Source organism: Arvicola amphibius, chromosome 6 (genome assembly GCF_903992535.2).
Source record: "Arvicola amphibius chromosome 6, mArvAmp1.2, whole genome shotgun sequence".
NCBI lineage: Eukaryota > Metazoa > Chordata > Mammalia > Rodentia > Cricetidae > Arvicola > Arvicola amphibius.
In genome coordinates this window covers 13,831,438-13,846,607 of record NC_052052.2, presented here as the reverse complement: position 1 = coordinate 13,846,607, position 15,170 = coordinate 13,831,438, and positions in this window count along the sequence as shown.

Below are 15,170 nucleotides of genomic sequence, written 5' to 3'. Positions count from 1 at the left end.
CCACAAGCATGAGAACCTGAGTTGGGGACACCATCACCAACTGGGTGGTTTTGTGTGTCAACTTGACACAGCTAGAGTCAACAGAGGAAGGAACCTTAGCTGAGGAAATGCCTCCTTGAGATCCAGCTATAAGGTATTTTCTCATTTAGTGATCAATGGAGGAGGGTCCAGCCCATGGTGAGCGGTGTCATCCCTGGGCTGCTGGTCCTAGGTTCTACAAAAAGGCGGACTGAGCAAGCCGTGGGAAACAAGCCAGTAAACAGTTCCCCTTCGTGGCATCTTGATCGGCTCCTGCCTCAGGGACCCTGCCCTGTCTGAGTTTTTGTCCTGACTTCCTTCACTGATGAACAGCAATGCTGAAGTGTAAGCGAAATAAACACTTTGCTCACAAGCTTGCTTTTTGGTCATGATATTTTGTTGCAGTAATAGAAACCCTAACGAAAACACCTACTTTAAGAAGGATAGGCATGGAAGGGGCTGGAGAGATGGCTCAGCGGTTAAGAGCATTGCCTGCTCTTCCAAAGGTCCTGAGTTCAATTCCCAGCAACCACATGGTGGCTCACAACCATCTGTAATGGGATCTGGTGCCCTCTTCTGGCCTTCAGGCATATGCAGAGACAGAATATTGTATACTTAATAAATTAATTAATTAAAAAAAGAAGGATAGGCATGTGAGTGAGTCCATTGCTGTGGAAGCAGAGATAATCCACTGAAATTTATTATCCAGGAGGCTCAGCCAACTAGGGAACTCCAAGTTCAATGAGAAACCCTGTCAGAAGAAAATGGTGGACCATGAGCTCACTGGGGCTATGATTACCCTCACAAGAGCAAGTCGGCAAGGTCAGACAGCATTCCAAAAGGAAGCACTAATTTAATCAGTTATTTCAAAAGGGGGGTGTGATCTGAAAGGGACATGTGATGGAGGTTGCTGGGAGAAAGGGAGAGAGAAGTTGGGGGTGAATAAGATCAAATGCATTATTTACATGTATGAAATTATCAAAAAATAAAGAAAAAATATTCTATTTTAAAAGTAAGGTGGGGGCAGGAGAGATGACTCAGTAGTTAAGGGCACTTGTGATTCTTACAGAGGATCTAGGTTCTGTTCCCAGGACCCATGGGGCTTGCCACAGCCATCTGAAACTCAAGTTCTGGGATCTGGCACTCTCTTCTGGCCTCAACAAGCACTGCATGCACCTGGTGTATACGTGCATGTGCACGAGCGCGTGTACACACAGGTTGCAGGCAAAACACTCATACACATAAATAAAAACAAGTTCATATTTTTAAAAGTGGAGAGAAAATGAGGAAGACACTGGATGCTGACTTCTGGCCTCTGACTGTTGCACGCACACACACACACACACACACACACACACACCTCATACACAGGTACACACACATACACACAAACGTGAGCCCTCATTGAGAGAGACACATCTGTGTGACTCCTCCTCTCCAGATTACAGGAAACTGGACCCAGGAGGTTAAGTAACTGTGAGGACCCAGAGTTGAGAAGCAAGAAGCCAGGCTTTGCCCTGATCCGGAGCCCACATGCTTCATTACCCCTGCCCTTTCCCAATGACTCAAAGGAGAGAGCCCTTCTGCCCATTAATCTGGATTCCATCCTGGGACGGCCAAGCTAGGATAGCCTGAGCTGAAGTTGTTCCTGTTTCTGCTCCAAAACCGATAGCACTGGAAAAACCAGGGTAGTGGATTACTCTAAGCCATGTCCACTTATTCTGGGAGCTGACACCGTCCGTGATTATATGGCTCTCATCCTGGCTCCTTCATCTTACCCTCTCTCTTTCCACAATAATGCCACTGTCTTCTCTTTTGGACCTTCTATCCAGCTGAGATCTTTTATTACCTATCCTGGGAATACAAGACACGCATGGGAGCTCACACTAATAACAGTAACAGTTATTGTTGCTGAGGCAGGAGAATGCCATGAAGTTGAGGCCAACCTGGGCTTCAGAGTGATATTGGACTAGACTAAGCTAGAGTGAGACACCATCTCGTAAAATCAATAATAAGTAATGATTCCACAAGGCCCAACAAGTTTATTGGGGTAACTTATAGGAGTATAAATGTAAGAGCTACTTACAGAAGCAGGGGTGACTCAAAGGCAGCTGCATCACGGAGGCCCACCCCAGCCTGGATGTCCCAACTCAGAAGGTGCATCTCCAGATCTCCCTGGCTTGCAGGCTGCTTATCAGACCAGAGAGTCCCCTCCATCTGCTTCCATAAACTGGTCTTATTTGCTTCGGGAACTTCCTGAGACTTGTAGGTTGTTCGCTTGCTGAGTTTCATGAGCCTCCTTTTTGGAAGGAATGTTTCAGTTCAGAAGAGACAGTTACATGGAACAGACAAGTTGCAGAATGAGAGAGACATGGCCCTTGCCTACAGGGAGCCCGGAGCCCAAAGGCTTTATCCTAAGCAGGGACTCAGCAATGACAATACCGTCTGATAAATGCTGTTGGGAAGGTGGTAGTAGGGGGAAAGACATTGTTAAAAATTCAAAATGACTTCCCAGAAGAGAAGAGTCGCAGTTGAAGCTTAAAGGGTGAGTAGAAGTGGTCCAGAGCGGAGGGACTTGGACCTGTTTTCTCAGCCCACCTGTTCCCAAAGCTGCTTATGTAATAACTAGTTACAATTGGATGGCCAATGTCTTAGGCTTCTTACTGGCTAGCTCTAACTATTAAATTAACCCATTTCTATTAATCTGTGTATTGGCATGAGTCTGTGGTTTACCGGTATGACACATTACTCCTTTGACAGCTACATGGTGTCTCCTTTGACTCCATCTACTATCTATCTATCTATCTATCTATCTATCTATCTATCTATCTATCTATCTCTCTATCTCTCTATCTCTCTATCTCTCTATCTCTCTCTCTATCTCTCTCTATCTCTCTCTATCTCTCTATATCTCTATCTCTATCTCTATTTCTCCTCTGTTCAGATTTCCTGCCTGGCTTTACTCTGATAAGCCACTGGCCAAAACAGCTTTATTCATTAACCAATAAAAGCAGCACATATACAGAAGGACCCCCTATATCAGGTGCGTATCTGTCATTATACATCATAAATGTATAATGCAGGTGTGGAATGGAGCCAACCTGTGCCTGAGAGAAACAGTGTCTGCTGCGGGTGATGGAACTTAAAGTGTGGAACTAACCAAGCCCTTTAGAGTCCGAGAAGGTTCAACTCCAGGTTCCAGATGCATGGAGTTATACGATTTGATGTTCTCCATGCTGGAGTTTGGTTTGGCTTTGGTGTGATTGCTCATTTACTGTGGTCCAGTTCTTGGCTCTTGGGATAAGAATGTCTGCTCCTTGCCATCATGTGTTGAAAGTTCATAACTTATTTTCCTTTTTAATAGCTGCTCATAGTCAAGAGACTTTGAACTTCAATGGTTTAAGTTTTCAAAGATTCTGGGACTTTTAAAAGTTGTGCTATATTTTATTTGGTGACAAACGTGAGACCTTGAGGACAAGGGATAGAGGACTGTGACTTAAAATGATGTGGCTGTGTGTCAGGTTGACAGAGAGTAGAATTGTGATGGTGAGTTTTGTCACTTTGACACAATCTACAATGGCCTAGGAGGAGAGTCTCATGGTCTAGGTCAGGTCGGCCTGCAGGCATTTCTGTAAGAATTGTCTCAATTATGTTAGTTGATGTGGGAAGACTCAGCCTGAAAGTGGGCAGTACCATGACCTGAACTGGGGCCCTGAACTGTGTAAGATTAGGGAAATCTAGTTGTGCACTGAGCACACATATATTCATTTCTGTCTGCTCACGACCGTGGCTGTGATGTGATTGGTTGCTTCAAGTTCCTGCCTTGACTTCCCTGCAATGATAGACTGTCGCCTGGAATTGCAATAGACTGTAATCTTTTTTCCCCTAAGTTCCTTTTTGTTTTTTTTTAAAAAATAATTTATTTTTATTTTATGTTTGTTGGTGTTTTGCCTGCATATGTGTCTATGTAAGGGTGTCAGAAGCCCTGGAACTGGAGACACGGACATTTGCGAGGTGGGTGCTGGGAATTGAACTTGGGTCCTCTGGAAGAGCAGTCAGTGCTCTTAACCTCTGAGCCATCTCTCCAGCCCCTGTCAGGGTATTTTATCACAACAATAGAAATGAAGTTGGACTCTGTGGAGGAAGGAGTGTGTCTGTCCCAAACATGCCTTCGTCCTTCCTAAAGCGAACCATGTACTCGCGTAGGAGGAGTGTGTGTGTCCGTTAGGAACCCTTGATGTGGAAGCACAATCAGAAGCAGCCTCCGTCCATGTCAACAGGAGCGCCACTTCCCCTAACCTGGAACAGTCCTCAAACACCATACAGCATCAGAGAAGGAGGCCAGAGGAAAACAAGACCAACACATGTGGGCATCTCTCCTATCCACAAGCGTATGACAGAACGAGCCATTCTGTGTGGCCTTTGTGTAAAGCTCAGAGTCACCCATGTAAAGGGAGTGGAAGAGACTCCCTTGGTCCAACAGCTCAGGCCGAATTTGTTGTGTTGTTATTCGTTCTCACCACAACTGCCATTACGACTGAAGTTTTTTCTTTATTTTACATCCTCCCCTCCCTCCTCTCCTCCAAGTTTTTCCCACCTCCCACTCCCTACCTTCAATCCACCTCTCCTCCATAATCACTCAGAAAGGGGCATGCCTCCCATTGGCATCAGCAAAGCATGGCATATTAAGCAACCATAAGACCAAGTACCTCCCCTGTATTTGGGCTGGGCAGGGCAATCCAGCATGAGGAATAGATTCCCAAAAGCACCATGGACAGCCCTGCTCCCATTGCCAAGATCTCACAAAGAGACCAAGCTACACAACTGTCACATATATGCACAGTGCCTATGTCAGTCCCATGCAGGCTCCCTAGCTGTTGGTTCGGACTCAGAGTTCCCATGAGCCAAACTAGCGGTTTCTGTGAGTTTCCCGTGATGTCCCAGATCCCCCCTGGCTCCTACAGTCCCTCCTCCCTCTCCTCAGCAGGACGCCCAGAGGATGGCCCAATGTCTATATTGTCTCCATTAGTCACCGGATGAAGGCTCTCCGATGACCACTGGAGTAGTCACCAATCCCAATCACGGGAGATGGCCAGTTCAGGCTATGCACCCTCTGCTGCCAGGAGTCTTAGCTGGGTCCATCCTTGTAGACTTGTGGGCATTTCCTTTGCCTTGGGCTTTTACCCAACCCGCTAAAGCCCCCTTTCCAGTCATCTCTCTCAGTATTCTCCCCCTCTGCCCACCCTCCAACCCGATCCCTCAAGTTCCTGTGCTCACCCACCCCCAGCTCAGCCAGGAGATTTCCTCAGTTTCCTCTTCCCCAGGAGATCCATTTCTCCCACCTTGGGCACTCCTTGCTGCCTATGGATTGTAGCATGGTTATCCTTTACTTTAAAAAGGCCTTGGTCTTATTTTTAATGTATTTTTCACAAGAACCACTGGATTCAGGTGTAATTATAATTGTGTAATTATAATTAATTGTTTTTTTTCCTCTAGTAACAAAATATGTTATCCCTTTCAAACTGAAGCCTTACAGAGCTCTGTGGGGGACCCGTGAGATCAACAAACATGAAGTCATAATCCGCTTATTGCTTTCTTCTAGAAACAGGCATTGGTCATTGAAGACCTCAAGGGTTCTTGGCACCGATCTCTCTCCATGTCACCCTTGGATCAATCCTGATTATCTTGTTCCTTTGCTCTTGTCATGAAGGCACACTGCCTAAGCAGAGTTAAATATCAACTCGGCCGTGTCCAACTGTCTGTCACAGGCTGTGCTTAAGTAGATGGCATTTCGCTCTGCCTGATGGGCACCGAGAACAAATTAGGCATCACTAATCAGCCAGGACATGGAGTTCCCCTCTGCCCACCACCCAGACACACTCAGTGACCTCAGCACAGGATAGCATTCTGTGCAGGTGGCTGTCTGGCAGTCTCAAAGAAGGATTCCCAGGCTGTAGAGTTCATGGTACCGTTATAGATGGGTTTAATTTCAGCATCTGTTCCTGATGTTGCAAATATGTAACACGGGATATCTGTGATAACCTTCTAGTGGGCCATGGTGAAGCATGACTTTCGGTAAAAACCGTGTGTGTGTGTGTGTGTGTGTGTGTGTGTGTGTGTGTGTGTGTATTTCTGCTTCTGTTTTGTTGGAGACGCTTGCATGTTTGTATGTGTCCACGCAGAATGCAACTTGTGATTCTTTTTTCTCTTCTTATTTCTCATACACACGTGTATATGTGCATACTTGCTCCTTCGTGTGGATGCCAGAGGTTAACATCAGGAGCTTCCTCAATTCCTCTCCACTTTACGTTTGAGACAGGGTCTCTTACTGAACTTGGAGCCCACTGATTCAACTAAGCTGGCTGACTCTTGATCCCCAGGGATCTTCCTGTCTCCACCTCCCCCCTGTCTGGGTTACATTCCTAGCAGCCATGTCTGGATTACACATTTAGCAGCCACACTCAACTTTACATGGATGCTGACGATAGACCTCCAGTCCCCATGATTATACCGCCATCCCTGTGCCATCTGAGCCATTTCCCAGCCCCTCCTCTTGCTCCTTTTCTGTCTGGTTTCTGCTGGTGTGGCACTGGCACCCTCTGGGCCTGTCAGTCCCACTTGCCCTCCATGGCTTTTTCCTCTTCCTCAGGACTTCTAGAGCCCCTTGTCTCACCCTCTTAACACGCAGAGGATCTAAATGGAATGTTCTGGAATGGTAGGATGAGATCGCTACCTTTCCTGTTTCTGCCCCTCACCAGTTGCCAGCACAGCAGTGCTTCCGTGCTCTCCCAGCTCCACCGTCTACTTCTCCACTTTCCTATTAACCCGATAGTCCATGTACTAAATTATTCATATATGCAAACAAAGAATTTAATATCCATTATTACTTGGCTAGCGAACTGCTCGCAGGGGAAATGAGACACATCAGTTTGTTTGCAGGTGACCCTCCCTTGACTTCATCACTCTGCCTTTGAGTCCGAATGGGGAAAACGGGCAAAGGGTGAGGCTGGAAGGCTTGCTCGTGCTTCTCCTGAACTTGCTGACCCCTGAACCCCAGGCTTTATCTTTCACAACTCCACGGCAGTTTCTTTGTTTGGCAGCCCTGTGCCAGGATCAAATAGCTCGCGGGGTTGTAATAATCCTCATGCTGCATAAGCTCCTTCCTTCCCTGTGCCTGGCAGCAGGGCCACACCCACCCTGCCATATAAGGAGTCCGGCAGGCAGGGAGTGATACGGGTCGGTCCCACAGAGCCCACGAGGGGGCAGCAGAGAGTCATGCTGTGCTTGAAACATCTCGGCAGCACCCCAGCCTAATCCAAGGCTTGGGGATAGGCGGAGTGCACCGACGCCTTGCTGTTGTTTCCCCCGCACCAGAAGACCTCAGCCATGAGAAGTTGAGTCGGGCCTGTGAGTCCCTTTGCTGGTAAGTGGCAGTGTAGGGAGCCGTCCATGACCGTCCATCTCCCTCACCTCAGCAGTCCCTGGAGTCTGCAATCACGAGCACTGAGGTTTTTCGGTCATGAAAAAGACATAATATGTTCACCATATAAAACCTTCAAAATGACAGTAAGGAGTAAAAAGGCAAAGAAGTGGCCCGAATTCAGAGACAGTCGTTGCTGCTGTTTAGTGCGTTAGGCTTAGCCCTAAGATACCGTTGCTATTTGACACCCCTCCCCTTCTATCAGGGTTTCTCCTTGTCGCTCAGGCAAATCAAGAACTCACTATGTCACGTGGACTGACCTCAAACTCATGGGCAGTCCTCCTGCCTCAGCCTCCAGAGTGCTGGCATTAGAGACCTGACCCACCATGCCCAGTCCTAGCTGACCCACACAAATCATAGCTTTGTGTGTTCCAACCTTCCCCCTTCCCTCCATGTCAAACATAAAACATTTTGAAATACAAAAGGAATATAGTACTCTACATGCATGCATATGTGCATGTATTTAAAGTGTGAGGTTTCAAATGTGTCCAGAAATGCTCGAGAATTCCAATGTCACTCTATAACTGAAATCCCTTGTGGATCTCTCAGAGTCAGGAACCCCCTCCCTGTGACCCCCAAATCACAAACTGGGTGTTTGCTGTGCCTGGGTTTGTATTCCCAGACAGTATGTCTTGTTGCCCACCGTGTCCAACTTCATATAAAGAAGACCAAATTGGATATTATCTTCAGTGACCTTTGTTGTTGTCTAAACGGTGCTCAGATACCTTAACTATCTTCTCCGTGTTGACAGGGGTGACTTAAGTTCACTCGTGTGCCTTTATTTATTTGAGACAGAGTTTCACTGTATAGCCCTGGTTAGCCTAGAACTCACAGAGATCCTCCTGCAGCTGTCTCCTGAGAGCTGGGATTAAAGGCCTACTCCCACATGGCCCAGCTTTATTTTTATTTATGTATTTAACTCTTCAGTGTTCTGATTTGCTCAAGACTCCGTCAGTTTTGAGTCTCTGGGTCTGGCCCCACAAGAAGGTTAAGAGAAAAATGGTCAAAGGGGAGAAAGAAAAAGCTGAAATCTGGTGTGCTAGAAATCCCAGCAGTCAAGAGGATCAGAAGTTCGAGGCCAGCCTCAGCTACAGAGTGGATTCAAGACCAACCTGAGCTACCTGAAACCTTGTACAAAAAAGAAAAAGAAAAAGAAAAAGAAAAAGAAAAAGCTGATGCTCTGGCAAGCAGCCTTGACAGTAGCAAGTGGGGGGCTCTTTAATCTGAGAGAGCAGACAGTTCATGATGATGTCACTTCTAGACTCAGAGTGCTATGGCACCCTGTCCGAACCATGTAGGAAGAGAGAGAAGGAACTCTGAAAGAAGTCTCCAGAGGACCCAGTTTCCATTGCTAAAATGTAAGTATAGTGTTCACCCCCGCCTACCCCCTCTCCCCCACAGCCCCCGATCCACAGGAGCTATGCGGAGTCTAGAGGAAGCCCCAAACTGCAGACAGTGCCAAGCCCTGCCTTCATGATATATCTTCCATCTGTCCTCCCTGTTCTTGCCCTTGGGGCCGTTATTACACAAAGTCGGGGTTAGCTGGATGCAAGTCCTGAGGTATCTTAACAGTTGATCTGATAAGTAAGAGAACAGCTGAGTGACAGATGGGCAGGGAGTGTTACATAACCCAGGCGTGCTGGGCAGAGGCATGATCCCTGCCCGGGCGGCATGGGGCAGAGTGGCACGTGATTTTATTACACTGCTCAGGTAGGTGCAGAATTGGGCATCTAAAAGTTGTGGAAGTCCTTTTGCATCTACCCCTGAGAGCTGGCAGAACACTGTGGTAAGCACAGGGGATTTACAAACGACTTGGATTCGATTCAAAGGCAAATTGCTGTGGACCTTGGGGAAGTTCCTGATGCTCTGGAGCTTCCCCACACGGAATGACAGTTATGATGATGACAATGAAGATAAAAAATAGTATTTTTAGAAAATGATGGCTGACTGTCCACCAAACGTTCACGTGACCCTTCCATGATAGCTGCAGGGGAAGGGTTGCTGAAAAATTGACTAGTCTACCCTGGGTTCCCGATTCCACTCCCCTGCCATTCAACCGTGGGGTAGATCTTTGTCACCAGAACATGCAGGCACAAGCCCAGATCTCCGAGTCCCCATGTAGAGGAAATGCCCATTGCCCCAGGGACATTCTCATTGGATGGATAAGAAGGAGAAAGCAAACTTCTGAGCCATGAAACTGCTGGGAGCGCAGTGTTTCTGAAACATCAGTGCCTAGCGTGACACTGGTTAGCACAACCATACAGCGTGAATGTGGAATGAGGGTGTCATGGTCTGGCACCTTCCAGGGCACACCAGTGGCTGCTAGCGGAGTGCTATCATTACCAGGTTTGGGCTTTGACCCCTTTCTTGCCATCAGGAGACTTTGAGCCCTCACCTCTCCCTTTCCAGAGCAGATAGATTTAATTGACTGGGATGTGTATTTCTTAGAAGGCTGGGACTCTAGGAAGAAGGACATTGGGCTAAGATCACTAAGAGCCCCCCAGGGCCTCACAGACTTTTATGGTAACAGAAGGGGTTGATTTGATTTGGTTTGATTGCTTGCAGATAGGAGAGGGGAGATTCCAGCTCCATGGGTATCTCTTTTTCCTCGAGCCCTGAGTTAGCAGATATGTGTGTTTTTTTCCAGAGCACAAACCAGTTCTTTTCTTTCTCCTTCCTCATTCTCCAAAACAGTTCTGGGCTGAGGTCTCCATTCTCAAGCATCTAAAGGGACAGAAGGAGGCTGCCTAGGGCCCTCCATGTCCTCAAGGTCCATGACCACAGTTGCATCCAACTGTAGATTGGAAATACACTGTTAATTGTGTCAGGGTCAAATGGATATTTTTCTTGGTCTCTCAAATTCAGCAGGGTAAGTGTGTGCGTAGTGTTTCCATTGTATGGGCTACATCAAGTAAGCATATGTGATTTAAAGTACACAGAAGGAAGCATACAATGCCTACACAACACTATGTTGTCTGAAGGGACTTCAGATGGGCCCAGTTTCAGGTCCCTGCGAGGGGGATCTTGGAATGGGTTCCCTTCATAGATACCACGGATGACTGGATGCTTCATACTTGATGGAGGACTCCCATTGGCTAATAAAGAAACTGCCTGGCCCATTTCATTGGCCAGCCCTTAGGTGGGAGGAGTAGACAGAACAGGAAGAATGAAGTGAGGTAGATGGCTCAGTCAGATGCTACACCTCTCCTAAGTTAGACAGACTGCCATGCCTCTCCTCAGGGAGAGAGATGCGATGAAGCTCCAGCCCAAGATGGACGTATGCTAGAATCTTTCCGGTCAGACACCACTTCATGGTGCTACACAGATTATTAGAAATGGGTTAAAGCAAGATGTGAGTAAGAGGCTGAAAATAATGGGCCAGGCAGTCTTTAAAAGAATACAATTTGTGTGTTGTTATTTCGGGGCATAAGCTAGCCGGAGGCCAAAAGCCGGGCGGCGGGAAGTGGCCCGCATCACATCACTACACATACTCTCATCCATTTGAAACTGAGATGATGCTACACATCCCATAGAAGGTCATGTGACTCACCATAGGAATTCTACAGCCTCCCTTTAGCCCACTGAACGGTCACTGTCAACTATGACATGACCGATAGCTTGTTCTGTAATCCTTGTTAACCCTATTGGAAGTCAAATACACAGCGGTCCCCACCACCGCCTATCTTTGGTTTTACTTCCTGTCATTTCATGGCCAACCACAGTCCAACACTACTCCCTGGAACAACCCAGAAATAAACAATTTATCTGTGTTTTTTTCTATTTATTTTATTATTTTTAAGTGTGTGTGTGTGTGTGTGTGTGTGTGTGTGGTGTGTGTGTGTGTATACACACGTGTATGTGTGATACACACACACATACACTAAAGTTTTAAATCAAAGCCAAGGGCTTGAGCATCATCTGTCCTCCCACCCTACCACGTGGATTCAGACCCCAATATCAATCCCAGGACCACTGGTTCTCCAGCAGCGACCTCCACGCTTTCACCCCGTGCATGTGCGGGTCTGGACACACAAAGTCTTCAGTTCCGGGAACAGGGAGGGATTTCCTTGAAGCTCAGTCTTTAGTTCCGTAAACCGCACCATCCTTGCCTCTGCCATATGGCTATCTTCATGAGAGATCAGAACACCTTAGAGATTGAGCAGACTTCTTGCCAGCCCCATAAACCAGAAAGGCAAGGGTGGGGCAGCAACAGAGAGACACTCTGTCAAGCCCACTTCACCAGTTCTCAGCCCAGGCAAGTGAACCACCCCCAGAGATCAGATCTAACACCTGCCCCTCAATCCCGGAAGCCTTCCTGAAGCAGGGGACCGTTCCGGAGGGTGCCACTTCTAAGCAAAAGAAAAAAAAAAATGGAAGAAAGGCCAGGGAACCAATGAAAGGTGAAAAGAGCATCCTAAACTTGTTGGGCCTGAATGATGGCTCAAGTTGCCACTGGTTACATGCATGATTTCATTCAAGCACGTTCTTGTAGTCATTCATGTAACCTGCACAGTCCTCCACAGACCCCATCGCTAACCTCATTCCCATATTAGGAGACCAAGGCTTGGAAGTAAAATGCTTATGTATCCATCTCGTTAGGAAACAGCAGGCACTTTGAAGTCTGAGACCCTCCGTTGTCTTCCTTGCCCGCCTTGAGGTGTGCTGTGGTTCTAGAAATGTCAGAATGGCTCCGTGGGTAAAGGTGCTGGCTGCCAAATCTGATGACCTGAGTTTGCTTTCCAGGACCCATACGGTGGAAGGAGAGAACCAACTTCTGAGAGCTGTTCTCTGAGCTCCTCACAAGGGCCATGGCAAATGAGGGCATTCATGAACACCACACATACACACACACACACACACACACACACCACACAAACACACACACGCACACTGTATAGAAGCACATGTATTGCTTCAAAATATACTCCTAAATATCCTGAGGGCTTCTACAAAAAGTGGAACAGTCCCTGGTGAACAGCCCCTGTTGTCTCTGACAAACACACACACACACACACACACACACACACGCTTGAGTACAAGCACATCTGCACATACATGTACACCCCACATGTAAACATGTGAACGTAAAGATATAAAAACAGCCATGGCTATGGAGCTGAACCCTAGATCAAAAGACACTAGGAAAAGCAGAGGATTTCTCTGAAAAATAGCAGGTTAGGTAAGAATGACTGACATGCAGGTTGGCATGGCAACCAGGACACACCTGGGAACACCCCTTCCACCACCCAGATGGCCAAGAGCCAGGCACGCGTCCCTGAGTCACTCTGGTGATCCCTTTTCAACACCGAATTAAGTTCAGTCGCTTACCTGTCTAGGGCACCCTCAGTCGAGGCGCACCTCCGGGGAGGCCCTGTCCCCATCTTAGCTCAGGATGAAGCATAGGGACACTTGGCCAGAGGTCCACCCTCTAAGATAGTCTCCATGGACATGAAGTCAGTCTCAGTGGGATGGCTATTGGAGCATCCTTGCCCACAGAGATGTTCTTTCCTGATAGGGCACCCCCACTGAGACTCTGCTGTCCTTTTTCAGGTCGAAGGAAATAAAATCTTGTCCCTAAGGCGAAGGCTCCTGGGAAGGAGCCTCAGTTGCTACAGGTTTTATTTGTTTCCTCCACACAAATATTTTCTCCCCAGATTCTGGGGGAGCCACAGCGTTCCCTGCTGTTTGCTTGCTGGCTCTCTAACGAATAAGATATAGCACCCGATTTTATCTGTTGAGCGCTTAGAAATGAAGAGGCAAATAAGTAGTTACCTAAACTTCAGCAGGGGTGGGAGCCAGGCTGTGCTGGTGAGGGTTTTGCTGGGTTTTGTTTTGTTTTTGTCTTTTTTTTTTTTTTTAATCAACGCGACATAAACTAGAGTCTGGGAAGAGGAACTTCTGACCTGGGGAATTCTCTACATCAGATTGGCCCCCTAGGTTTGTTTGTAAGACATTTTCTTGATTAATAAACGGGTGTGGGACGACCTAACTCACTATGGTCAGTGCCGCCCCTGGGAAGTGGTCCTGGGTGCAATAAGACAGCAGGTGGAGCAAGCCCTGGACAGCACCCCTCCATGGCTTTTCCTTCAGTGCCTGCTCCCAGGTTCCTGCTCCAGGTCCTGTTGTGACCTCCTTTAGTGCTGGACATGGAAGCATAAGCCAAACAAGCCCTTTCCTCCCCGTCGTTGCTTTTAGTCCGTGTTTTATTACTGTTGCATTATGGTCCTGTGCCTGGATGAAGTCTGCTTAAGCACAGACCCTCCGCCCTCCAGGCTGGGAGCCCCCCGTGCCCATAATTCTCATAACCTATACTCCTTGATGAGAATAAGTGATTATGTCACTAATGTGAGTATTTTCTACCTAGTGTTTTCTTTGGTATTTTAGAGTAGACTCCTTTTACTTATTAAAGAATTAACTCTAGGCTGGTCAGTAGTACTGCACACCTTTAAACCCAGCACTCAGGAGGCAGAGGCCGGCGGATCTCTGTGAACTCAAAGGCCAGCCTGATTTACAGGGCAAGTTCCAGAAGAGGTTCCAAACCTACACAGAGGAACCCTGTCTTGAAAAACAACAACAACAACAACAACAAAATTAACTGTGAAAGGCCAGGGTTGTGGTTTAGTTGGTAGAGTATGCACCCCACTTGCATGAAGCCCTGGGTTGGATCTCCAGCAACAACCAACAATGGTAATGGATTGACTTAATGGGTTGTTAAAGGAAACAGCCAACACATGTGGAAAGCCTCAGCTGGGTTCTTTAGGACATACTCCACAAGTGGGCATTGCTACCAGAGGAGACGACCAACTGCGGACCAAAGGCACAAGATGTGTTGAAGACAGCAACAGTCGTGATCCTGACCCTGAGTCGGCCTGGGCTACTGTCTGTATCTTACTTATTTTTGTTTGGTTGGTTCTTATTTTTTTTTATTTGCGTGTGTGTATTCTGCCAGTTGTCTTGTCTGTGTACCCCATGAGTACAGATGTCCACACTGGCAGAAGAGGGGGGTCAGATCTTTTAGAATTGATACTACGGGTAGTCGTGAGCTACCCAGTGTGGAAACCAAACTCGGGTCCTCTGCGAGAGCAGCCATGCTCTTAGCAGCTTAGCCATCTCTCCAGCCTCCTTGTTGAGACAAGGTCTCTTGTAGCCCAGGCTGGCCTCAAATTAGCTATGTAGTCAGCATTAAGGAGATCAGAAGACACATCAGAGTCTCTTCCCCCATCACCATGTGAGCCCCAGGGGTCAAACTCTGGTCTGCAGGCTTGAGCAACACTGCCTCAACTGCAGAAGCCATCTTGCTGGCCCAGTTTTATTTATTTATTTATTTTGAGTAGATGTAGTATATGTGTACATGGGGTATGTGTGTGTGTGTGTGTGTGTGTGTGTGTGGTGAGGGGCACACTTGTGTGCACATTAGGAGGCTAGAGGAGGTTCTAGTGTGCTCTTATCTCCTGCTGCTTTGGTTCTTGGAGGCAGCATCTCTCTCTCTCAAGGGTTTTCGGCAAGGCTGGGGCCACAGGTGTGCGCAGAATCAATTCTGGCATGTTACGAGAGCGTTGGATCTGAATAATAATTGATATCATTGATTATCATGTGCCAAGCACTATATGATCAACTTCATTTAGTATCTGGTTATCCACTGTCTAATTTCTTTCTGTATTTTTCTATACAC